Source organism: Notolepis coatsorum (assembly GCF_963971535.1).
Source record: "Notolepis coatsorum genome assembly, chromosome: 12".
NCBI lineage: Eukaryota > Metazoa > Chordata > Actinopteri > Aulopiformes > Paralepididae > Notolepis > Notolepis coatsorum.
In genome coordinates this window covers 39,815,752-39,840,751 of record NC_140176.1, presented here as the reverse complement: position 1 = coordinate 39,840,751, position 25,000 = coordinate 39,815,752, and the positions used below count along the sequence as shown (strand labels likewise).

The window sequence follows — 25,000 nt, the reverse complement described above, 5'->3', positions numbered from 1 at the left end:
AACATACTGTTGACAGAGTCTGCTATGGGGCGACAATAATATGTTCATGAGGCATGGTTTCTATCTTTAGCCATAAACGGCGTGGTTTATTTCACATTGCTCCACAGCAGTACATGATACATCCTTCTCTTATGAGAGCGAAGGTGGAAGAGACAGAGGGGGAGCCAAACATCTCCTTATATACCCTCTACCTGGCGGCAGCATCAACAGCTCCGCCTATAGCGCCATCTTGTGGAATCAGTTATATACAGTTAGACAGTTAGACAGTTACACAGTTACTTACTCAGTTACTTGCAATCATATATAACCTCTAACTTTAACACTCCCACTTATGGTTGTCTAGTACACTGTACAACTTCTTCAAAAAATAATTTACAAAGAAAATAATACAGTTCAGAGCATCAAAAAGGATATGGCAGTCAATACTACATAACAGTCAATATTTACACACCAAACATGACCTCTGCAAATCTTCTCAATTTCAGTTTGGAAGCAGGTTTCATCATAGCGTCTGCTACCATGTCGTCTGTTGGACAATAAATCAGTATCATTCTTTCTTCTCTGATGACAGATCTGATGAAATTATATTTTATATCGATATGTTTACATCTCTGTCGGCACACAGGGTTTCTAGCAATCGCAATGGTTCCCTGGTTGTCTTCATAAACAACAGTCTTCTTATATACATAGGTATCCATCCCTTCGAGCAGTTGTTCTAGATAAATACATTCCTGTATTGTCATAGCTAGAGCCATATATTCGGCTTCACAAGTTGATAGTGCCACTGTGGGCTGCTTCTTTGTTTTCCACGAAACCAGTGAGCTGTTTGTGTTTAAACTCACACAATATCCTGTGGTACTTCCTCTATCTGTGGTGTCAGCTGCCCAGTCTGCATCACTGTAGGCTTTAAGCCCTAAGCCTTCGCTGCTCTTTCTGAAACAAAGCTGTTTATCTGCTGTACCTTTGAGATAACGAAAAACTTGTTTTGCTGTAATCCAGTGCTCCTCTGTGGGGTCAGCAAAATGCTGTGACAATTTACTCACTACAAAACATAGGTCAGGGCGAGTACATGTTGTCAAATAAATGAGGCTATCTACAGCTTCTCTGTACATCTTTCAGTCAATCTCTGAGCATCCTCTTGGTAGTCTAGTTTCCCTTGTTCTACATTCTTGCATGTCAAAACGTTTCAGGATCTTTTCCACATATCTCTTCTGGGATATTTTTACACAATTGGCAGACTGTTCAAAGTCCATGCCTGGAAAATGTTTTAAGGTCCTTCATTTTGAATCTGGTGGAGAGCATACCTTTCACCTGTTCTAGGTTTCTAGTGTTGTCTGCTGCGATGATCAAATCATCCACCCAAATGACAATTATCACTTTTCCTGACTCTTTTGACTCCCTTGAGTAAACACAGGGGTCTACTGGGTTCTGTAGGAAGTGATCTTCAATGAGACATGTATGAAGCATCTCGTTCTAATTTCGCCCAGACTGTTTCAGGCCGTAAATGGATTTTTCTAGTTTACACACTAGTTTCTCTCCTTTCTTCTTGTAACCTTCAGGTTGTTCCATGTATATCTCCCTATCTATGGGTGCGTGCAGGTAAGCTGTCTTCACATCCATCTGGTGCAAAATCAAATTGTCCTCAGCCGCTTTCTGCATCACTACCCTTACACTGGTCAGATTGGCTGTGGGGAAGAAGGTCTCACCGTAGTCTATCCCCTCCCTCTGACTGTAACCTTTAGCTACGAACCTGGCTTTGTACTTGTCGTGGCCTTCAATACCCTCCTTGATTGAGTACACCCATTTCCCTCCCACTGTCTGTCTGCCCTCTGGTAACTTGGTTAGAGTAAAGGTGTGGTTGTCCTCTAACCAGCTAACCAACATAGCATAGCATCAATAGCAGAGAGAAACAACATCGACAGAAATGGATCAATGTGAACATAAGTGTAAAGTAAGCTCCAGTAAATGAATTAGGCAGGAACTAAACATAAAACTGTACTTACGTCTGTCATTGACGCACACTTTCCCCAAAGGGACAGAAGTAACTGCCGCGTACCGTCAGACAGCTGAACTGAGACCAAACCTGCGCGAGGTTAGAAAAAACTCTTAAAGGGCTAGTAACCTATCAACAGACCAGAATGCGACACTAGCTGGAGCACATCACGCTGAACAATTACACTGGCATAAATCAATTACCCTTTCCTGTCAACAACAACATAAGGGCTATTACAGAACAAAGTCATCTTATTAACACATTCTGCGCCATAAACGAGTTAACTCGTTATTGGCCGCCAATTGAATAGCGCCAACAACGAGTTTACTAGTTTTTGGGATCGTTATATCGTTTATTCGCTATATCTATTCTTATTACATGGCGTTTTCACATTCGCCGAAATGCTTGCTTGTGATCAATAGCGCGCGTCAGAGGTCAGTTATCAGACAATAATGACCGCTGTGGGACAATAATGACCGATGTGCGCAGCTGTTCACAATCAAGCCCACAATAATGACCGCTGTGCGCAGCTGTTCGCAATCAAGCCCACTGACATCAGTGCAAACTGCCGGCTGCCGGGGAAGCTGCTGGGGGGCGGAGCGACGAGCACTCAGCGGAGCCAGAACCAGTGTTACTGTTGCGAGTCGATGTAAAATGAATTAGGTATATTGTTAGTAAGTTAGCCATGTAATAAGCGGGATAATGTATAGCTATACTCGATCATTGTCGCAAAATAATTGACCTTCCCTTACATAATTCATAGCCGCAGCCTCTGGTATAGTCTTCAGACCCTGTCTGACCTGGCAGGCGGTCAACACCGCCCTCTACTGCCAGGCGGAGCTATTGCATCTCATTGAAAATGGGCGTGTGTCTTTTAGGAGGCGATCTGAGCCGGGCGGGCGGGGTTTAAATATTCAGGTGAGCCACTTCTATACAACGATGGCATCAGTAACTCTGCCTGCCCGCCCGTCATTATGAAACGGTCGGTAGTGTGGTGCGGACCTCCACAAGCATTATTTGGAATTGCGATAAGATACCGCTACGACGGTCATTTCATGTATGGACGAGGAGACATAATAGTGATAATCTAGCATTGATTTCAGGATGATTAGATAATCAGTCGAAAAATTACAACCTGATGACTCGATTACAGTCAAATGCATTTTTCTCGCCTTTTCCTGGAATGACTGAAAAAAACACCCAAACCATACTCTATTCAAAACGGTATAAACGGAAATGTACGAATGAAAAAACAATCTGTCTCGGCAATGTTGACTAGAAGCAGCTCACTGAGACCCGACGGCGTTATTAGACCCATAGATATAAGATATATTTTAAGCACTCGCAAATGCCACAGTCTAAAACTATATCCATTGTAAAAAGACCTGGCAATGAATGTGGTATTAGAGGTGGACGCAGGCAAATACTGCGGCATGGTCATGCTGGACCTACAAAAGGCCTTTGACACGGTCAATCACTCCATTCTGATTGACAAGCTAAAAGCAATTGGTTTTGATAGTCTATCAGTGAGCTGGATGCAATCCTACCTTGAGGGGAGGGAACAGATGGTGGAGGTAAACGGTACCCTATCCCCCCCCCTCACAGTGAGCTGTGGTGTTCCACAAGGAAGCATACTAGGACCGCTACTGTTCCTAATTAATGCAAATGACATGTCGTCAGCTTGTGACTGCAACTTGTTCCTGTTTGCGGACGACTCAGCCCTGCTGGTCTCTGACAAGAACAAGTTACAGGTTGAAAAAACCCTCAGCTCGGAACTAGGCAGAATCTGCATATGCTCGCTGATAACAAACTATCATTACACATGGGCAAAACAGAATCCATTCTCTTCGGTTCAAATAACAAACTCAGCAAGACCGACGGCTTCTCAGTTACAGTGGGTGACAATATTGTCACAAGGAAAGATGAAATTACCTACCTGGGTTCCATCCTAGAGGCTAATCTCTCCTGTGACAAAATGGCATCCAATGTAATAAAAAAAGTCAACCAACAAACTCGATTCTTGTACCGGATCTCCTCTCTGGTAAACAAGAATACCCTGAAGACTCTGGCAGGAGCACTCATTCAGGGGTACTACGACTATGCTTGCACCTCATGGTACCAAAGCACCTCAAAGGCGCTAAAAACAAAATTACAAACATCTCAAAACAAACTGGTCAGACTACTGCTTGACCTTACTCCTAGAACCCACCTCACCCCTGCCCACTTTGACAACCTAGGATGGCTTAGAGTAGACGACAGAGTACAGCAACTTGCAATGGGCCTGGTCTACAAGATACACTACACGACCAAGGTACCCATGTACATGTCAAAATACTTCCCAAAGGTCAGCGAATACCACGATCACAACACCAGAGGGAGCTCCACAAATCATGTTAAACCCAGATTCGGCTCAAATAAGGGACTAAACACGTTTCGCAATTATGCCACATCAATGTGGAACGCCCTACCCAAAGCTGTAAAGGAATGTGGATCACTACCCACTTTCAAAACCTCTCTCAAGGGACACCTACGGGAGACTGCAATTCAACACTGGCCCCTGTAAATATCCTAACCCAACCCCCTCCAATGTACAGTAATTTACCTAGTATGGTTTTGTCAATAGTCCAATGTACAATTTTGTTTGTTTGTACAGTGTCTCCCCCCCCCCCCCCCCTCAATGTACAGTTTTGCTTGTTTATACAGTGTGCCCCCCCCCCCCCCAACCACCTCCAATGTAGATTACCCAGTATGGTTGTCAATATCCCAGTGTACCCAACCCCCCCCACCCAACCTCCTCCAATGTACAGTTTCTACGTCAAATGTATATACTCCCTTTTCCTGACTCCTTCTGTATCACAAACAGTACTGTATTTGCAAATCTGGTATGTCATAAATGTATAGATGTAGCAGTACTGACTATCTGTATGTCATGTATGTCATATATGTTATGATGAATTGAAAATGGGGGACCCTGATGTAAACAAGACGAAAGTCTTTCTCTGGTCTGCATCCCCTTAACAATTGTGTGTATTGAGCTGTACTGTATTGTACCCATTCTGCAATCTGTTAATAAAGTTTTCAATCAATCAATCAATCAATCAATCAATCAATCAATCAATCAATCAATCAATTCAAAAGCGCCCCCTGCTGTGGCGGTCAATGTGTTAACAGGGGCTTTCCTACAGTTTCTATGAGGCATATTATGTGGATGGACAAATCCAAATTCCTTTGTGTAATTTACCCAATAAAGTAATGTTCTAAGTTTACAGTATAAGAAAAAATAATTACTTAGGAAAGTAGGTTACTTTCCTCATCCTCTCAAGTGCTACAGATGTGAACTAAACGTAACATGCACACACACACACGCGCGCGCACACACAGGCACACACACACACACACACACACACACACACACACACAATCATGCTCCTTTTCTATGATCCCAAAGCATACACATAAACGTATTTCAAATGAACCAAGAAAAGAAATAATGAAAAGTCCAGCGACGATAGTCAGTCAGCTTCTGTCGCCTGCTGCAGCCAATAACGTGGTGCTGCAGCTGCATGCATCTCGCTGCAGCTGGAAGCATCTCATTTAATACGGTAAACCTGATATACTTTGTGCACCACTAACATGCTGTTCCAGTTCCTCCCTCCAGATGTCCCCATAACAAGCTCCACGCCCCTCTTCCACCCGAAGGGGAGGTCTCTCCTCGCAGAACCGGCGCTCTCGTTGACTGTTTACAAAGTTGACCAGGAACTCATGTCGAAAATCTGTCGAAAATCACATCACTCAGTATGTTTTCATTGATTCTGTAGCTATAGAAGGGAATACTGTGTGCTGTGCATGCAACGCTGTCAGCGCACTGCAATCATAGCAAGGTGTGTATTGTGTGTTAATAATAATGCGTTGTGTTTACATGTCTTACTCGTGGTTCTCTCTCTCTCTGCACATAGTTTTCTCTCCCTGTGTGTGTGAGTGTGTGTGTGTGCGCGCGTGCGCGTGCGCGCGTGTGCGTGTGCTGTTTGTGTGTTTTACACTTCCAGACAGTGTAGTTTTAGCAGATACAGCTGAGATGGTCTATCTTGAGACAGACTTTGGTTTCACTGTAACGTTTATGTATGTTTGGTTTTATTTAAATTTTAACTATTGAGTATCTATCTTCCTAGTACGAACTGATCCATGCATTTGACTGAACAGGAGTGTTTGAGGTCATTAGACAAAAACATCTTTATAAGCGGGAAAAAGGCAGAAAAAACACTGGTTTTCGTTTAAAAATAGGCCGACAGTACATGCAGCTTTTGGTAGGACTGTTGAGTTGGCTTAGTACTGTAGGCTACTGTGGAAATACTCTAATATCAATAACCTACCCACTTGTAGCCTGATAGAGGCATTTTCAATGACTGCATTAGTATAGTTTCATCCATAGTCTGGTCTCATGTGGAGGATGTCCTCCGCATGGTACTCACAGGATAGTGGGCTACATATCTGTTCCATTTAACAGCCTAGGTCTATTTGAAATCTGTAGTATTTTCACTTTTTTCTTTAGCTCATAGTTTGAACCCAATATGAGTTAAATGCAGTTATCCATCAACATTGTCTGCATCAGTGACCCTGTAAAACACATACACAATCATCAGCCAGTGGAGATGAATAATATGGCTAGCAATTAAGATAAGATAGCCTATTCCACAGCTCCCCTACAATATTATTGTTACCTATCCACAGTTCCACTATATAATAGAGTTACCTATCCACAGCTCCACTACAATGGAGAGTTATCCACAGCTCCAATAGAATAGAGAGTGACCTATCCACAGCTCCACTACAATAGAGTTACCTATCCACATATCCACTACAATAGATAGTTACCTATCCACAGCTCCTCTACAATGGAGAGTTACCTATCCACAGCTCCACTACAATAGAGAGTGACATATCCACAGTAGGGCTGAGCCCAAGCGTTTGAAGGTTCGGACCTTCATTCGCTACGTTGGCACTCAAATCTTAATTAATGGGTTCGAACCTACACTTTTTTTTCTTTTTTCTACTTTTTTAGTTTTTATTAGGGATGCACCGATATGAAAATGTGCCACCGATACCGATACCGATTGTTCAACTAACACAATCGGCCGATACCGATACTGATATTTGTGGCAACAATTTTTTTTTAAATATTTTTTAAATATTTTATTTTTTTGTAATTTTTTTCTTTTTTCTTTTATGAAACTACTGTATATTTGTGTTACAAATTGTGCTCACCGATATGAACATAGGCCTCTTTACTTACTTAAAAAAAGGAAACATCAAGAAATAGCACTATCTCTCTCCCAGTATGTTCTGCAGGGCTGCAGCTAGATACTAGTTCTCCCAGCATGGTCTACCGGCTGGGCTGCAGCTAGATACTATTGTCTCAACCAATGAAATTTTGATTGACAGTCGATTCTGCCAATTACGTCACACACCGCTTGCACCCGCCTCTGCTGTTACCACCAATCGGCAAGCGCTAGGGATGGGTACCTTTCACATTTGAACCGATACCGGTACCGGTACCTGTGAATCGATACCGGTACCCAACGGTACCTTTTTTCGGTACTTTAGTCTCAAGAAATTTAATTTACTGTAAAAAAAAAATCCAAACTTCAAATAACTACAATTTCGACAGTTTTCGGCTTGTCATTGCTCCGACTGCTTTGTTGTTGAATCAAGTCAAATCCTAGGTAAGCATATATTGTGCGTGTGAACGTTGACATGAAAAGAAAAAAGTAAATTTAAATTTTTTAAATTTTTTTTTGTTTCTCACCTGATTCGATACTCGGTAGTACCGACGTGTTTCGGTTCGGTACCTCAAAAGTACCGAATTCGGTACCCATCCCTAGCAAGCGCGTATACATTTTTTACTTCGGCTTTTGTCCGCCATTGATTTTGACGAGAGCTTTTCTACAACAACAACAATGGCGGCGCGGCTGACGTTTAGCTTTTAGCTCCGCAGGATGACTTAAATGAGGCATAATTTTTTTACTGCAACTAATGTTATAATAAAACAAAGCCTTTCTATACATGTGTCTGATTGAAAACGTTATTAACATATTGCAGAATGGGTAAAACTCAGGGCTCTGTGAGCAACGGAAGGAACTGAGCTAGTATGAACGCTTGCTACGTTCGGGTAAATAATATGCTGATGTTATTGAACGTGTAACACTATATAACGTTAATGCCACAAAACGAATGCCTTGTTAATCATAAGTAGTAACTTTGATGCAGTAGCTTGTGTGTGTGTGGGGGGGACTGGGGACTGGGGACGGCGTTGTGCAGGTCGCGAGTGAACTTTTTTTGTCTTGACGCTACACAAATTGATGGATATTTATCGGCTACTGCCATCGGCACATTCGAGCTTATCGGCCGATAGGCCGATTGCAGTCAACAAGGCACTTACCCGACCGATACATCGGTGCACCCCTAGTTTTTATTATTTATTTGACACAAAAAATATATATCAGAATATCACAGTACTGGCGGCTGGGTGGCGCAGTGGGCAGGGCACTCGCCACCAACGCAGGAGATACTGGTATCGAGCCCAGCTATCGGTGTTGCTTCCGGCTTGGCCGGCCGTCGTACTAACACAATTGGCAGTGTTAGAGGTGGGAAAGCCGGTGGGTGGGTCCTGGTCGTTGTAACCAGCGACTCCTACAGTTCGGTCGGGGGGCCTGCTCAGCGAGGAAAGGATCTAAGGGGGGTAGTGTGATCCTTCCACACGTTACACTCTCCCAGTGAGAGTCCGCGCTGCCAGGTGAAAAGAAGCGGTTGATTGGCTACATATGTGTCGGAGGAAGCATGTGATAGGGCCTAACAAAAATAATGGTTGGTTTCAGGTTGCCGACCGACCCTGCCGATTTAGGTGCGACCCAATATATTTTATGAGTTTTTAAAAAAAATTATATATTAAAAAAAAAAAAAAAAAACAGATTTTTTTTTATTTTTATTTTTTAAGAATAAAGTTTCATAGAAATCTTAGTCAAACATTTAGTATTATGGATATTAAACATGCTGGCAGAGTACATGCATCCATGTTGTTGTGAACATTTTAATTAAATAAAGAAATTCCCTATCCATAGTCGCCGTGGGAAAGAATAAAATAAAAAAATTAAATAAAATAAATTCCCTACCTACCCATGGCCAAACTGACAACCAACCTGAAACCAACTATTATTTTTGTTAGGCCTAGCCTCCACTCTCCCAGACCGACTGGATAGGTCACTCTATTGTAAGTAGGCCTGCCACGATAACACATTTTGCTGGGCGATTAATTGCCCCCGAAAATATCGCGATAAGCGATATTATTGCGACTGGTTAGAGAATTCTTTTTGGAGACATTTATTTCCCAACTTTTATTTTGAAGCCCACTGCTCCGTCTTTTCCGGTGTTTTAGACTTTTATTTTGAAGCCCACCGACCGGACCGGAAGTATTGTTGTGATTATCCTAGCAGAACCTATGAGCCGACAACTTGTCTCGTCCGGTTCTGTGTTTTTAATGATAAAACAAATGTTTGTATTTGTAACGTTACACTACAAATAACGCTACTTGGTTAAAAGGAGCAACACTATTGAGAAATGTAGTTAAGCTATGTGGCGTTGCCCCACGGAGCTCCTGTGCTGTGCTCTGTAGTAAAGCCAGCGGCCCGCCTCCCAACACGGACAGTGACTGACAAGGGGCACTGGTTCCGCCTCATTAAAACAAACACGCAAATAGCAATTAATCGCGCCCGTCAAAATCATTGCATTCATTTTAATTATCGCGGCAATTAATCGATTTATTGCTTATCGCGGCAGGCCTAATTGTAAGGGAGCTGTGGATATGCAACTCTATTGTAGGGGAGTTGTGGATAGGTAACTCTATTGTAGGGGAGCTGTGGATAGGCAACTCTATTGTAGGGAGCTGTGGGTAGGGGATCTGTGGATAGGTAAAGTTGTAGGGGAGCTGTGGGTAGTGGAGCTGTGGATAGGTAACTATTGTAGGGGAGCTGTGGGTAGGGGAGCTGTGGATAGGTAACTCTATTGTACGGGAGTTGTGGGTAGGGGAGCTGTGGATAGGTAACTATTGTAGTGGAGCTGTTGAGAGGTAACTATTGTAGGGGAGCTGTGGATAGGCAACTCTATTGTAGGGGAGCTGTGGATAGGTAACTCTATTGTAGTGGAGCTGTTGAGAGGTAACTATTGTAGGGGAGCTGTGGATAGGCAACTCTATTGTAGGGGAGCTGTGGATAGGCAACTATTGTAGGGGAGCTGTGGATAAGTAACTATTGTAGGGGAGCTGTGGGTAGGGGAGCTGTGGATAGGTAACTCTATTGTAGTGGAGCTGTTGATAGGTAACTCTATTGTAGTGGAGCTGTTGATAGGTAACTCTATTGTAGGGGAGCTGTGGATAGGTAACTATTGTAGGGGAGCTGTGGATAGGCAACTCTATTGTAGGGGAGCTGTGGGTAGGGGAGCTGTGGTTGGGTAACTATTGTAGTGGTGTGCAGCACCATGTGCACATTGCGTAACATAGATTTATACCGTGAGCAGCATGCCTCATTACAGGGTAAGGCTTATGGTTCAGAACACCTTGCTTGATACTGTGGTGCACCTCAAAACGGTACACTGTGAGATCCATAAATCAGACAATGATGAAATTCAATGAAACTGAATGGGTAGCAATGCCCTCATTACCATTTTCTCAAGCCTAGTAACAGACACAAAATCTGGCTAGGGCTTAAGAGGTTAAACTGCACTAGATTACAAGATTGTTGTATGCAACCTATATGTTGCAGTTCAGGGGCGCTGGAACATTAACGTTAACTTATCTCACTACTTAGTTTTAGTTGCTAATACGGCAGAAAAAAATAAAACGGAAAATAAAGAAATAAATGTTTCGTTTTTGACAGTGTTGTGATTATATACGTAACCTAAATAAGAAACTCTTGCATAGTACATTTAATTAAAAGAGGGAAAAATGAATACCGTGAAATACCGTATATAGCGTGGTATTTCGGTATACCATACTGTACTGTGAAATGTCATTGTCCGGCAGCGTGGTTGCTCTGGACTCATGATCGGAAGATCACCGGTTCGAGCCCCGGTCAAGGCTATTGTCGGAAAGTGGCGTTGCTGTCCAGCAGGGAGCACTATGTAGGGCTGGACGGTATGGTCTAAAATTTATATCACAGTATAATTTGAAGCGTAGACGTAGAGCTGCCGCAGTTACCGCAATACCGCGGTATCGCTGTTACGTCACGCCCACCGCAGCGTTTAACTGAATACCGCATCAACGCTGTTTTTTATAATTATACTCTCAACCAAAGCAATGCAAGGGAAACATTTTGATTGACAGTCGAATCTGCCAATTACGTCACACCGCTTGCACCCGCCTCTGCTGTTACCACCAATCGGCAAGCGCCTATTCGGTTTTTACTTCCTGGATGTTAGCCATTGATCACAACAAGGCTAATAACATATTAGCTCCCCGCCGGAGTGGACTACCAGAGCTCCAGTCCACAGGAGTACTAAACGAGGCATAATGATTTTACTGAAACGAATGTTATAATAAAAGCCCTTCGTTCTATACACTTGTCTGATTGAAAACTTTATTAACAGACCGCAGAATGTGCACAACTCAGCACGCTCTGAGCAAAGGAAGGAACGGAGATATGAATTGAGTAATGCTTGCCTTGCTATGGTCCGGTAAATACGCTGATGTTATTGAACATGTAACTATATAATGTTAATGCCACAAAACGAATGCCTTTGTTAATCAAGTAGTAACTTTATAATAATAAGAAGAAAGGGTCGGTGGGGCGCTACCAGCCTACCACCCCTGCCCGCGACACCGTGAACGGCGCACGACCAGAGGGGAGACTTCGAATCCGTGTTTCACTTTCAATAACGAATGCTTGCTTGCCGAATCCCAAACAATATTCATGCTGCAAAGTCATCCTCTAAAGATAGACATTTAGACTAGAGGCAGGCTATATGCTATAAAGAGTAGACTACAAAATAAAATTAAAAATACACCAACGGTTATATTGCGGCGGTATGAAATATTACGCAAATTTGTGCGGTAAGGAAAATATCAATACCGCGGCAGCTCTACGTAGACGGTAACGGTATATATCACGGTCGGTATATTAACTATCTTAAAATGTCTATGCTTCTGAAGGGGTAAAACACTGGCAGCTATTACTGTACTATTGTATTACTAGGACACATTTCACATAGTACAGAGGTGTTTTTTTGTCATTGTTGAAACATAAATAATAATTAAAAAAAAAAGTATTCTGTTACAGCTGCTGAGCTATATAGGCTATCAAACCGTTATGTTTTCTAGCTCCTACCTCTCTGCTTGAAGTCAAAAACAGGCATCTGGCAACAAGTAAACAGAACTGTGAGTAAACACACTTTTACTTCAGTGTGTTCAAACCTCTGTAACTCTATTTCTTTAGCACTCAGTGATTATTCTTTGTTGTGGAAGAAAGTTCAGAATGTTTCCTTTCAAAAGAGACCAGACTCATGTGCAAGAATAAATAGCTAATTACTTTGGGTATGCAATCGTCAGGCGTGTTGTGCAAAACTAGCCCCATTTTAGGTTAATTGGCTCATATTAATCATTATCTCCTGAGCCTTTCAGCCATTATGTAGAGTGATGTGCGCCTGGTGCCATTGTATGGCAGCCATTGAGCCTGCATAGCCGTGGTGGTGAAGGAGGCAATTTCCACCATTGTAAAGCGCTTTGAGTCTCTAGAAAAGTGCTATATAAATGTGATGATCATTCATTCATTTATCCCTAGTCTAATTTCCCTGTTTCATCAAAGACACATTCGAGCTGTGCATAATTAGTTGTTACAGACTGTTTCCAGTGGTCGCAAATCATTAATGGCCTTGTTGTCACTGCAGTCATCTGCCGGTCATATTAACTCATTCACGGCCAGACCTGAGATTTCTCAGGTTAACTCGCCAGTAGGGCTGACCTTCAAATTTTTTTTGGAAAGCTCCGGGGCCGAGATTAGATTTTAATTCGAAGCTTCGAGATAAAAAAAATAAAAAATATATATATTTTTTTTTATAATTTTTTTTGTATGTTATGGGACTTGTACAGCACTTTGTTCAACTTTGTCAGTGCTGTAAAGTTTAAACCTTTTTAAATCTTAGACAAACAAAACAATTTGCTTTCATGAAATATTGTAAGCCGTCATTTGAGGCTTTATAAAAGCAGCACAATGAACACATCTGTCAGTGCCGAGTCCGACCTCATCTTAAATAACAAACAGCATTGCTTGTTGTAGTTAACAAAGACATTTTTTTATTTATTTTTTATTTTTTTATAATCAAATTTTATTTTCATATTCGAATCCCATGCCCATCGAATGAAGCTTCGAAGTATTTAAGACAGCCCTACTCGCCAGCGGTTGAGTGCCAGACCCGAGATTTCTCTGGTTTTCCTCTGATCCCCATTCTAAATCATCATCCAGATCATTCTAGCCGTCCCTGAGTCGTTTGTATATGTTTGAATTGCAATGCCGATCGACTATCACCAGGTGGCAGTATCGTCTGTCTGAACTGGAAAGGCTTGGTGTTGATACACGTATTCCTTTTTATTTTTTTTTGTAGGGGCTCTGTCTCCTGCTTGAACAGAGATTCACACTGATCTCCTCGAAATTCCGTTGCCTAAGCGTATTTTACCATCGAAACCTGTATAGACATATACACTGGTAATCGCGATGGCGATGCGATCACTTGGAATTATTCTTTTTGGAATACCTTCTGGCTAAGGTAAGGTATATTCTATGTCTATTTTACCGAATCTGAAACATGTTTTTCACAGTTCTGTGTTCCACCGGACCTAAAACATGCTCGGCAAACACGATCACCCCCCCCCCCCCCCTTGATGATATTGTGAAGGTACATACATGTTGTATGCCTTTTTATTTGGGCGTTCAGGGAATCAACCAGAACGATTCGGGCTTATTGCACATAACGTGTTTTATCTCACAATCCAGGGTTCGAAATTAACGGGGGCTTGGGGCAAAATGCCCTCGAAAATTGACCAAATGCCCTTGATAATCAGTTAAGCGGGGCAAAAAAAGCCCCCGACAGTTTACTAATTATATATATAATTATATATATGCTCTACAGTGCGTATTTGCCCCTAATAATATGTGTGTGTGCACACCGGAAAAATCATTTACTTGCAGTGCGAGACAGACGAGTGATTGTGAAGATTACAAAACAGCTCCGCTGTTAATAGTTCAGATTGAAACTGGACTGAAATTCAGTTTTTGGGTGGAATGTTTGTTCCAAGGAGGAGGGAGGCGGGGCCCGCTGCGTGTTACAGGGAGATGCTTCCAGGCACTTGAGAGGTGCGAACACAGAGAGAGCGCTCTGCTCTCATCAAGCATTACACTGCTATCTTAACGTTAGCAAGCTAAGCATCTGCATAGCGCGACCCGTGTAACGTTAAGTAACTTGTGTTCGGCGGGGAAAGACCGTTCCATTTGTAACACAACTACAAAGAATAACATCCAAATCCGATCCCGATGCGCATTTCCTTCATTCCACAGCGCTGAGCGCGCAACGTATTTCATTGATCGATCTGGCCAGAGCCTATACTCAGAAACGTTGCGTGTGTGGGGTTTTTCATCAATTTGAAACAAGCCTCTTGACTGTTGGAATTAGGGATGTTAAAAATAAAATATCTAATAATATTATTCAATATTAGACATTCATTGATCCAGAGGCAACCGGTTATTCGTCTGCTATTTGTAGATGTATCAAGAAAACAACACAACTTGCCCTCAGGGACAATAATATTTAATCTATTTAGATAGAGTATGTATGTATTATTTACAGATAATTGAAGGTACGTACCTCAAAACATGAAACCAAGCCATGATGTCACACATCGTGTGTGTGTGTGTTACTTGAACAATTGTCACTGTGCTCCTAAATTTCTGTGTGCTCCTAAATTTGTATTTAGATTTTATTTATTAACATTTTATTTAGGAGCACATGTGCTCCTTGGGAAAAAGGTTAGCGTAGAGCCCTATATATGGAGACATTAACATTACGTTATCAAACATAGGGATGAAGACTGTAAAAAAAAGTGTCAACAATGTTTTATAATCTTTATGTTAATTTTCATTATAAAAATATTGTGCCCCCGAAATACAAAAAAAGCCCCCGAAAAGCAATTAAGGGGGGCAAAAAAAGCCCTTGAAAAAAAATGTTAATTTCTAACCCTGTCACAATCTATGAAAAAATACTGGATTATCTTGGAAATGCGCGATGTTTAGCGTGTAATAAACTACAAACTACAGTGTAGAATAGGGCTGACCTTCGAATTCTTTTTTGGAATTCGAAGCTTCGGGGCCGAGATTCGATTTTAATTCGAAGCTTCGAGATTAAAAATTATAATTAATTTAATTAATAATTTTATAATTAAAATTATAATAGGCGGGTGGGGGGGGGGGGGGGGGGGGGACTGTACATTGGAGGGGGTTGAGTTTGGACATTTACAGGGACCAGTTTCGGATTGCAGTCTCCCGTAGGTGCTCTTTGAGAGTGGTTTTAAAGGTGGGTAGTGATTCACATTCCTTTACAGCTGTGAGAAGGGCGTTCCACATTGTTGTTGCATAATTGCGAAACAAGTCAAGTCAAGTCAAGAGTTTTAATTGTCACGGCATACAGGTATACAATGAAATGCGGGTGGTCTTGCCCGCAACGATGTGCAATACAGTTGTTCTGAAGGATCAGATTAAACCGAATATATATATTTATTTATATATATATATTTAATTGTATTTGTATATCCCCTGATATCCCTTGTATATTCCTTGTACAATATGCATTGAATATCCCTTCTAGTCTACTGAACATCCCATAATAGTCTCCATTCTACCATTGGACGAGACCTTGGTGCCAGGTCGCCATACCCCTCAGACCAGGTTCAATCGTACCGCTCAACATGTATGGACAAGTCCTAGTTCCGCGTAGGAATATGTCTACCGCACCACTAATGGTACTATTTGTTCATAGTGCGTATATATACTGCGCTATTAAAGTAGAGCTTTCTTTTAGTCCAGTTCCTTACCCTCCAACAGAGTGACAGACGCAAAAGCCTCCCCGCGAACCACGCGTGGGCAGTAAGGCCAATTCGGCCCAGTATCGGCATTGAGACATTGTGTATATTAATATTTGAATAGTCATATTTGGCACTATATCGTCGAGTTGGACGTATTCTATTAAGCTAATAATAGTCTATTCATATGTAGTGCCTCGTGCGGTAAGAGTTCTATAGTAATCAGCACCCCCATCGTTTCGGGCATCAGCTGGACGCTTATCCAGGGTGGTTGACCCCACGTGAAGCTGCACCCGAGGAGCTCCAGGCCAAAGAGCGAGTGGACCTGTATATTGGATTATTCTACCGACGACGGCTAGCCTTCCCCGGCTTGGATTATGCTTTGAGTACTTTGATTATTCTATGGATAAAGGCCAACACTGCGGTGTGTTGGAAATACCCCCCCCCGGAGAGGACGACAGGTGAGAAGACGCTCTACACGACGAGGTCGCCTCACGTCTCTCCATCGTGGACCGGAGGACGCCGGCCACAGAGAGTCCAACTGCTTTCATCTGTGGATCGAGGATCGCTGGGCACCGGGTCGCACGACTGTGGGCTCTCCCAGGATACCCTCGGCCAGACGGGATACAGCCAGACTCTACCCCCCCCCCTCCAGCTGTCCTACAAGCAGTCGGAACCTTCCCCTAGTGTATCCAGCTATATAATCATTCAAGTATCATTGCTATTGTTCCCTAAATATTCCAGGTTGTATATTTGCTTCCTGCGCAATCAGAGATTGGACATTCGATATTGATCTACCTACGAATACTCATTTGCCATAAAAGTGCATACTATCTCAAATCATAAATGTAATTAAGTGATCGTTGTACATACCTTTTGCTATGTATTATTATTAAACGCAGACTTTCGACTTGGTACATTTGTGTTGGATCCGTTTCATCAGGTGGGAGTGTTTATCATAATTATTTATACCTAGTACTGGGTGGCCAGAGTCTAAAGTACAAGAGGTAGTGGTAGTAAGTATCATATCTAACAATACAGTCAGGGAATTGTACCCCTCAGTTACAACAGTGGTACAACATATAATAGAATCAAAAAATGAAAAAACAACATTGTGCAGTAAACAGGTAACAGGTAACATGGAGTGACATCTCGGTATCTGTACATAGTTATTTACAGAGCATATGGGACATGCTAGTTAGCTTTGGTAGTGCAATACACTGTTCCTGTTATTCTAATTTAAAGTGTCCTTTCCTTTGGCCATAAGTGTGCGTGTGTGCGACATGAGTGTGTGCCCGCTCATGTTAAAGTGTTAAGTGGCTGCTCGTGTGTCAGCGTGCACAGCGTGCGTGTCGTGTGTGTGTTCATGTGTGCTTGTGTGTGGATAGTTCAATGTTCTGAGCACTCAATGTTCATTGTTCATGGCTCTGATGGCCTGGGGGAAGAAGCTGAGCCTAAGCCGCTCTGTCCTAGTAGCTGGGGTTCGCAGGCGTCTGCCTGACCTCAGCAGCTGAAACAGGCTGTTATTGGGGTGGTGAGGGTCTTTCATTATCCTGCAGGCTCTGGATTTGCACCTCTTGTTGTATAGAACCTGCAGGGGGGGTAGTGCAATACCCGTGGTACGCTCGGCTGAGCGCACCACTCTCTGTAGGGCCTTCTTGTCCTGTGCCGTGCTGTTTCCATACCAGGCAGTGATGTTTCCGGTCAGGATGCTCTCTACAGCTCCTGAGTAGAAGGACTGGAGTATCTTCCCCGATACTCTGAACTTCCTTAACTGTCTCAGGTGGTAGAGGCGCTGTTTCGCCTTCTTTACTACTGTGTCTATGTGTGTTGACCATGTCAGGTCCTCTGAGATGTGGACCCCCAGGTACTTAAAGCTGCTCACCCTGTCCACGGTAGCCCCGTTAATCATCAGTGGTGTGTGCGTCTCCTGCTGTCCTCTCCTATAATCCACGATCAGCTCCTTGGTTTTACCAATGTTCAGGAGCAGGCTGTTGTCCTGGCACCAGCGTTCCAGTACCTCAACCTCCTCCCGGTAGGCCTTCTCGTCGTTGTCCGAGATCAGCCCCACCACCACCGTGTCGTCTGCGAACTTCACTATGGAGTTGGAGCTGAACTTGGCCACACAATCGTGTGTGTAAAGTGAGTACAGCAGGGAGCTCAGAACACAGCCCTGGGGGGACCCGATGCTCAGGGTGATGGTGTTGGAGGTCTGACCCCCCACCCTGACCGCCTGGGGTCTTTCGCTCAAAGTCCAGTACCCAGGCGCTCAGGGCGGAGCTCAGACCTAGCTCGATCAGCTTGTCCACCAGTCTGGTGGGGACTATGGTGTTGAACGCTGAGCTGTAGTCAATGAACAACAGTCTCACATAGCCCCCCTTCTGACGGTCAAGGTGCGAGAGGGTGCTGTGCAGTACCTGGGAGACCGCGTCGTCGGTGGACCTGTTTGTCCTGTATGCAAATTGCATAGGGTCCATATCACTGGGGAGGGAGGCACAAATGTGGTCCTTGACCAGCCTCTCGAAACATTTCATGACCACAGAGGTGAGTGCCACTGGTCTGTAGTCATTTGGACATGTTGGGGAGGGTTTCTTCGGTACAGGGATGATGGTAGACATCTTGAAGCAGGCAGGGACCACTGACTCCGCCAGGGATTGATTAAATATGGCGGTGAACACTGGGGCCAGCTGGTTGGCACAGGACTTGAGTATGCGTCCTGTTATCCCATCTGGGCCAGCAGCCTTCCTGGTGTTCACCTGCATAAATGCTCTTCTCACACTGTCTTCCGACAACGAGAGAGCCCCCCCGCCCCCCCGCGGTTGCCCCCCCCCCTCCACAACAGCCGGTGCGCCAGTGACGTCACTAGCCGGAGAGCCAGCAGCGCCACTGTCTACACCAAACCGAGCGTAGAAGATGTTGAGCTTGTCTGCGAGGGAGGCGTCGTCGCTCCCCATTGAGGGGGCGCTGACTTTATAGTCAGTTATTGTCTTCAGTCCCTGCCATAATCCTCTTGTGTCGTTTTGTGCCATTTGTGTCTCCAGTTTGTCAGCATATGTCCTCTTAGCAAGTTTAACAGCCTTGCGTAGAGTATAGACTGAAGCCTTATACTCCTCCATGTTTCCTGACTCTCTACCCAGGTTGTAGGCGGTGGTACGAGAGTTCAGAGCTGCTCTAATAGTGCTATCCACCCACGGTTTCTGGTTTGGGAAAATCCGCACCGTTTTTCTGGGGACAATACCATCGGCTATTGTTGTAATGTAGCTCACCACTGTGTCTACGAGCTCGCTGACGTCACTGGCGCTTCCTTTGAACATATCCCAATTCGTATCTGTAAACACGTCCTGGAGCGTGGCCTCTGATTCGTCGGTCCACTTCTTTGTCTCACGTGACACGACGGCGTCACGTGATCTCTGTTGATATGCCGGAAATAGCAAGATGGAGTCGTGGTCGCTCGAGCTTGTGGACCCCGTTAATGGCGGAGCGGCTACTGCCTTGTAGCCGGCTCTGAACGGGGAATAACAGTGGTCGAGTGTGTTTTTCCCTCTGGTTGAGCAAGCGATGTGCTGAAAAAAGGACGGCATCACTCTCTTCAGGTTTGCCTGGTTGAAATCGCCGGCCACTACCATCGCTGCATCTGGATGTTTGATCTGGTGTCTGTTGAGGTAATCGTGTAGTTCTCCCAGCGCTTTGCCCGTATTCGCGTGTGGGGGAATATATACGGCGGTCATGATGACCGCGGTGAACTCCCTCGGGAGGTGAAACGGACGACACAGGATAGAAAGATGTTCCATCTCTGGGGAACACGAGTTTGAGAGAACATGCACCCCCTCGGGATTAACCCAGGAATTGTTCGTGAGGAGGCAGACCCCGCCGCCGATGGTCTTTCCTGAGGCAGCGGTACGATCTGCACGTAAGACTGTGAAGGCATCCGAGGGAGATACGCTTTTGTCCGGAGTCGCCGACGTGAGCCATGTCTCCGTGAGACACATGATGTAGTGTTTAGTCCCTTGTTTGAGCCGAATCTGGGTTTAACATGATTTGTGGAGCTCCCTCTGGTGTTGTGTTCGTGGTATTCACTGACCTTTGGGAAGTATTTTGACATGTACATGGGTACCTTAGTGGTGTAGTGTATCTTGTAGACCAGGCCCATTGCAAGTTGCTGTACTCTGTCGTCTACTCTAAGCCATCCTAGGTTGTCAAAGTGGGCAGGGTGAGGTTGGTTCTAGTAGTAAGGTCAAGCAGTAGTCTGACCAGTTTGTTTTCTGATGTTTGTAATTTAGTTTTTAGCGCCTTTGAGGTGCTTTGGTACCATGAGGTAGGGGTGGGCGATATATCGAGTATACTCGATGTATCGCGGATTGTTCTACCCGAGATGTAGTACTGTACTATATTGCGAACATCGAGTATTAGTTTATATGGCGCCGCCCGCGGCCGAGAGACACTCGCAGTGCTTTCCTCGAGAAGGGACGGCGGAGCTATAGGCTAACGTTAGTGTACTGGTCCCGAGTGTAGCAGGGACGGCGGAGCTATAGGCTAACGTTAGTGTACTGGTCCCGACTAGCAGGGACGGCGGAGCTATAGGCTAACGTTAGTGTAGTCAGGGCTGTACAGTGCGATATAATGTTGCGGTTGTAATTTCATTAGACAGACCAGCGCGGACCTTTAATAACATGCAATTTAATTGACACGAGCAATGAGCTAACGGTAGCTGCTAACCAAGGTATCCATTAGGATTATGCTAAGCTAACTAGCGATAGCTGCTAAGGCCTAACAAAAATAATAGTTGGTTTCAGGTTGGTTGTCAGTTTGGCCATGGGTAGGTAGGGAATTTATTTTATTTTATTTTTTTATTTTATTCTTTCCCACGGCGACTATGGATAGGGAATTTCTTTATTTAATTAAAATGTTCACAACAACATGGATGCATGTACTCTGCCAGCATGTTTAATATCCATAATACTAAATGTTTGACTAAGATTTCTATGAAACTTTATTCTTAAAAAAAAAAAAAAAAAAAAAAAAATCTGATTTTTTTTTTTTTTTTAATATATAATTTTTTTTTAAAACTCATAAAATATATTGGGTCGCACCTAAATCGGCAGGGTCGGTCGGCAACCTGAAACCAACCATTATTTTTGTTAGGCCTAACCCTGGAAAACGGTCAAAGCGGACTCCACAAGACTAGTTCCATTCGTGAGGAAAGGGGGTGGGTTATATTGACAACGCTTGACAACAGACGTTTAAACTAGGGATGCACGATAATTATCGGGCCGATAATTATCGGGCCGATATCAGCAATTATGACGTCATCCCGATAAACCCGATAACGTTATTAATAGCTCCGATAATATATAATGTTTTGGTTAAAAGAAATCCGGTGTGGGTGGATTTTGATGAAGGGCGCTTGTTTTTATTATAGCCTCCTCCCGTTTTGCCAGTACTGTGGTATGACTGACAGCGTGTGGTTTAGGAACAGGGAGTTTTTCACAAATCCAGCGCTCCCTTTCTTGGCTGTGACGTAGTCACGTTACATTCGGAGGCAGACAGTCGATCTGCCAATTACGTCCCACCGTTTGCACCCACCTCTTCTTCTTACCACCAATCAGAAGCTCTCGTTCGTTTATTTACCTCCGGATTGTCGGCCATTATTCTACTCGGAGCTATAACGTTAGCTGCTCCCCGCCAGCCACATTGACAAGTACCAGCGCTTATACATTGCTGGCAAATGTCTTGTTGCACTTGTGGCAACGAGCGTTGTCAGCATCGACTTTAGTAAAATAGACCCAGACTTTTTTTGAGGAATTTAAACGTCGCAAACTAATCTTGTTGGCCGTTTTCTATCTCTCCTCCCTCGGTCTCTCTCTGCCTGCGCGAGGGGGCTGTGCTCTTACACACACTCACTCACACACACACACACACGGGTGCTGTCGAGAGCAGAGCTGTCTACTCGGCAGCACCTGTGTGAGAGTGAGTGTGTGTAAGAGCACAGCCCGCTCGCGCAGGCAGAGAGAGACCGAGGGAGGAGAGATAGAAAACGGCCAACAAGATTAGTTTGCGACGTTCAAATTCCTAAAAAAAAAAAAACTCCATAATTTCTCGAGTACCGATAGCAGTACCGATGACGTCGGAGCTTATAAATACAAAAAAAAAAAAAATGTATCAAAAAAAAAATATATATATATATATACATATATAAAAAAAAAATTATAATACAATACATATCGGTTATCGGCTTGAGGAGCATAAAGTTATCGGTGTTATTAGTTTCTGTATATCATCCAATTTCCATCTCCGTGTGTCTCCATCTCCATCTCTTCCTGTTTACATTCGAGTGTGACGTCATCACCTACGGCAGCTTAGACGATCAAAACGCGAACCTAGAACAAAACCCGAGGGGGGGGGCTGGCTCTCTTGTTCATTCTCGCCCCCTCTTTCTCTCGCTCTCTCTCTACATTCAATGATTTAAAGTAGCCAAACGTTACAGACAGTATAAATACTAACTGGATAGTTGATGATATAAACATTTTATTTCATTATCTGAAATATTCTAAAATCATTAAGTCTGCTATAAGCCATTATACCTTTGCGTGTGATTATTATTTTCTCACAGTAGTGTGTATATATATGTGTGTGTGTGTGTGTTTGGCTAAAGTGGATAGAAAACGCAGTACTGTGCAAAAAAAAGGCACCCAAGAGTTTTTATATAAATGTTCTTAGATGTAAATAATTTTTTTTATTAGTGTGTCAGTAGACTACTCTTAGTACATTTTCATTAAATCATTTTTTAAAGCATCTTCATGGTTTAATAATGCAAACATATGTTGCAGGGACTTATTATAATCATCATATTGGCGTGACTGTATGCATCAAAGGGTTAAATCAAGCATTTTTAAGTGCTTTAGAGGAAATGTCAAAATATCGCGATATATATCGTGTATCGCGATATGGCCAAAAAATATTGCGATATCATTTAGAGGCCATATCGCCCAGCCCTACCATGAGGTGCAAGCATAGTCGTAGTACCCTTGAATGAGTGCTCCTGCTAGAGTCTTCAGGGTATTCTTGTTGACCAGAGAGGAGATCCGGTACAAGAATCTAGTTCGTTGGTTGCCTTTTTTGATTACATTTGATGCCATTTTGTCACAGGAAAGATTGGCCTCTAGGATGGAACCCAGGTATGCAATTTCATCTTTCCTTGTGATAATATTGTCACCCACTGCAACTGAGAAGCCGTCGGTCTTGCTGAGTTTGTTTTTTGAACCGAAGAGAATGGACTCTTTTTTACCCAGGTGTAATGATAGTTTGTTATCTGCGAGCCAGGTGCAGATTCTGCCGAGTTCCGAGCTGAGGGTTTTTCCAACCTGTAACTTGTTCCTGTTAGAGACCAGCAGGGCTGAGTCGTCCACGAACAGGAACAAGTTGCAGTCACAAGCTGACGACATGTCATTTGTGCTTCCTTGCGTATTCCTCAACCTATGCTTCCTTGTGGAACACCACAGCTCACTGGGAGGGGGGGATAGAGTACCATTTACCTCCACCATCTGTTCAGTACATTTATATCTGTGTTAATTTGTTACATTTAGTTTCACTAAGTTAGGAAATAGGGGTGCACCGATATATATGTCGGGTATCGGTATTGGCCGATAAGTGCCTTGTTGACTGCCATCGGCCTATCGGCCGATAAGCTCAAATTTGCCAATGGCAGTAGCCGATAAATATCCGTCAATTTGTGTCGCGTCAATCTGGTCCATACGTTCAAACTTTGAAAAAAGTTTCAGTCAAGCGACGTGCACAACCCCGCCCCCACACACACACGCTACTGCATCAAAGTTACTTATGATTAACAAAGGCATTCGTTTTGTGGCATTAACGTTATATAGTTAAATCGTCAAAACATCCTACTTTCACCTCCGCAACATCGCAAAAATCCGTCACTGCCTCTCCCCCCCCGCTGCTGAATCCCTCATTCACGCCTTCATCTCCTCCCGCCTGGACTACTGCAACTCCCTCCTCACTGGTATCACCTCCCGCTCCCTCCATAAACTGCAAATGGTCCAAAATTCAGCCGCCCGCCTCCTCACTAACACCCGGTCCCGCGAACACATCACTCCTGTCCTCCACTCCCTCCACTGGCTCCCCATCAAACACCGCATTAACTTTAAAACACTACTCCTCACCTTCAAAGCCCTCCACAGCCTGGCCCCCCCCTACCTGACTGATCTCCTTCTCCCCTACCGCCCAACCCGTTCCCTCCGGTCCTCCTCCACTGCCTCCCTCACTGTCCCGACATCCAAGCTCAAAAACTTCGGAGATCGGGCCTTCTCTCGCACTGCACCCCGACTCTGGAACTCCCTCCCCCAGTCCATCAGAGACTCCCCTACACTCTCCACCTTCAAAGCTCGCCTCAAAACCCACCTGTTCTCCCTTGCCTTCAACCCCCCCCACCCCTAAACCCCCCCCTCCCCTCCAACCTGATCCATATGTCTCTAGTCTTTTTTTTGTGCCATCAGGCTGTCTCCCCCGTTCCCCCCATGGTCTCATGTTCCTTTGTTTTTGTTTCTTTGTTGTTTTGTTTTGTTTCTTTGCTTTCGCCTCTTTGTTTGTACCCCTGCTCCCGACTACTGTCAGCGACTTCGGGTTATTGAGAAGCGCTATATAAATTAAATGAATTATTATTATTATTATTATAGTTACACGTTCAATAACATCAGCATATTATTGAGTACTGAATTGTACCCATTCTGCAATCTCTTAATAAAGTTTTCAATCAGACAAATGTATAGAAAAGCTTTTATTATAACATTCGTTGCAGTAAAATCATTATGCCTCGTTTAGTACTCCTGCGGAGCGCTGGTAGTCTACTCGTGGGCCACGGGGAGCTAACTTTATTAGCTACA

The 25,000-nt window shown here is 43.8% G+C and overlaps 1 protein-coding gene across 1 annotated transcript in view; it reads left to right on the top strand.

Moving 5' to 3' along the window:
* The window catches only part of LOC311237835 (zinc finger protein 862-like), a gene marked incomplete at both ends in the record, with an annotated part of 124,630 nt that overhangs the window by 54,758 nt on the left and 44,872 nt on the right, over window positions 1–25,000 (top strand). The window lies entirely within an intron of this gene.